Genomic DNA, 2,668 nt, shown 5'->3' with positions numbered 1-2,668 from the left:
GCAAAGGAGGCTGGGAAATACGGTTTCTAGCTGGCAACCATGTGTTCATCAACAACTCAGAGCCTGTGGCAGACGGGAAGGCTGGCTTTTGGTGGGTGCCCAGCAATCTCTACCACAGCGAATGGTAGTCATAAGTGGCTCCCTTGAGATCAGAACTCAAGTCTCCCTCGCACCTGGGCAGTTGGTGGGGGTGCGGAAGACATCAGAGGCCTGAGTCCTATATAAAGAGAACTGCTGGAACTCAGAAGAATTGGTATGAGTCAGTCATCATTGTGAACGCACACCTTGAGTAATTCACTTCCCTTCTTTGAGTCTCGGTTTCTTTATCTGTAAAGTGGGGGTAATAATGGGACTTACCCATGGGTGGCTGCTGTGAAAGCATTTACCAAAGCTTGTGACACATACTAGGTGCTCACATGGTGGAATGGAGGGGGTAGAATTCGGGCATGAGCACATAGAAGAAGGAAATTCCAAGGAGGTGACAACGTGTGCAATGGCCCAGTGACATGAATGAATAAGGGTTGAATGGGAAAGGCACAAGTCCAGTGTGGTTAGCACGTAGGGTGGATGCTGAGGGGACAAAGGACAATATTTGAGATAAGCAAAGGTCAAAGACGGATGATCCTTGAGAGGCAGGCCGAGGAGCTTGAACTTCACCCTGTTGGTGATGGGGAGCCATGGGGTCATGAGCAGGATGGAAAAAGAATTCCATCGGTGTTTAGGGAAGATCGCTCTGGCTGCTGAGAGTAGAATGGATCTGGGGAAACGGGGAATGCCGAGAAGACTGCCACACTGATTCGGATCGAGATGAAGGGCCTGAGACAAGCGATGACAAGGTGAGGTAGATGGGAGAGGTGGTAAGGACAGAAGCAATGTGTTGGTCACCCGGGGTTGGCGTCCAGGCGGAGGCCGGCCGGGAAGTGAGCCAAGTGCGCGGTAGTGAGGTCTGGACTGGGAAGAAGCGTGTTGTGGAGCTATGGGCACACCCACGACTGCCACGGGAACGATGGAAGGACCTTGGGGCAACGCGCACGTTGAAGAGAAGCGGGGACAGGCTGGGAAGGAGCACCTGGGAAGGCAGGAGGAGGACCGTCGAGGGAAGGCCCTGGAAGCCAGGGCGGGTTTGCTGAAGGGGGGGGGGAGTGGTCAGCAGCGTCTAAAGAAACGCCGAGTAAAAGTGAGGGCTGAAAAGCAGGAGGTGGGAAAAGAGGACGGATCATCAGATGGAAGGGGCTTGTTTAAGTCCCCTTTGGGGCCTCCGTGTTTTTGTGGATGGAGGGACTTCCTTGCTGGACGTTACCGCGGGCTTGGCCCATAGCGCCTGCTGGAGATGGGGTGCAACACCTCCCTTTGCTCAGCAGGTGGCAGCACCACACCAAGCGACACCACCTGGACCAACACAATGCCCATAAATGTATTTTCAGGGAAATGAAGCTTCGTTTCCTCAACATCAAAACTTTTGGGGGTGGGGTGGAGTGGATCACCATCTTGGATGAGAGCCGTGAGCAGAGGACACTGAATGTAACTTTGGATTCAAATCCTGTCTCTGTCACTTACCAGCTGAGTGACCTTGAGCAAGCCCTGCTTCCTGGTTGGCAAATGGTAACAAGCCCAAACCTACCCCTCGGGTCACTGGGAATCTCTACACTGGTGTGGTTGTGTCTGATGTCCTTGTGGTCAGATTTAGGGCAGAGGTGGGCAGTGGGGACAGGCTCAGAAGCAGAGGGAGGGGATCCAGACCTGACGAGCCCAGGGGGCTGCCTGTGGTCTCAGAAGGACTGGAAGGAACAGTGGGTCCTTCCTTCCTTCTTTCTTCCTTCTTTCCTTCCTTCCTTCCTTCCTTCCTTCCTTTTTTCTTCTTATTTTTATTTTATTTTATGGAGCAGTGGTTTGGGGGGTCAGGAAAGCTGGGTTCAGATTTTGCAGCTGAGGGAACTGAGACTCGTGGGGAGAAGAAATTACTTTCCCAGGGCCACACTCCTCAAACAGGCCAAGGCATCAAAACCAAAACTTGGACAAGAATTTGATGTTTAATTCCTCTTTGAAGCATTCAGGTTGCATTATGGGAAAATCAGGACTATGTGGGACTTCTTTGCCCACTACAGGTAGTTTTGTGTTTTCTGCACTTAGGACTTCTGAAGATGTTCCTCTCCTCTGGTCCCTATTTAACCCACACATTCTGAGAGTGCCCCCAAATCTCCTCCTTTCCCCCAGAGATCACATGGGGCACGTTAAGGACCTGAGAAGAGGAAGGCCACCCAAGGACAAGCCTGGAGGTCAAAAGATGTGGACTCAGCTCTGCGCTTTGCCCTGGCTTACTGGGCCTCAGTTTCCCCATCTGCAAAATGTGGCTGTTGGACCAGCCAGCCCCTGGGAGCCTGGCAGCTCAGACCACTATGAAACCTTTGCTTCCCCTTGAGCTTCCCCGACCTCCCCCTAAAGTCGCCTCCCAATTAGTGCTGTCACTATCCCATTTCCGCTTTGTTTTCTCCACAGTACTTAGCACTCTCTGAAATTATCTTGTTTTTTGTTTATTTTCTGTCTAGACAGTAATCTACTGTCTATTCCCTGTGAGCAGGGACTTTGTGAGTTTGAGAGAGCCGCCAGACTTTGGCACCTAAACCAGTGCTTGGCACATAGTAGAGATGAGCAAATAATTGCAGAATAA

The sequence above is a fragment of the Miniopterus natalensis genome, chromosome 9, assembly GCF_054644295.1.
Source record: "Miniopterus natalensis isolate mMinNat1 chromosome 9, mMinNat1.hap1, whole genome shotgun sequence".
Taxonomy (NCBI): Eukaryota; Metazoa; Chordata; class Mammalia; order Chiroptera; family Miniopteridae; genus Miniopterus; species Miniopterus natalensis.
The sequence above is the reverse complement of the archived record's forward strand: the minus strand, read 5'-3'. Positions refer to the sequence as shown.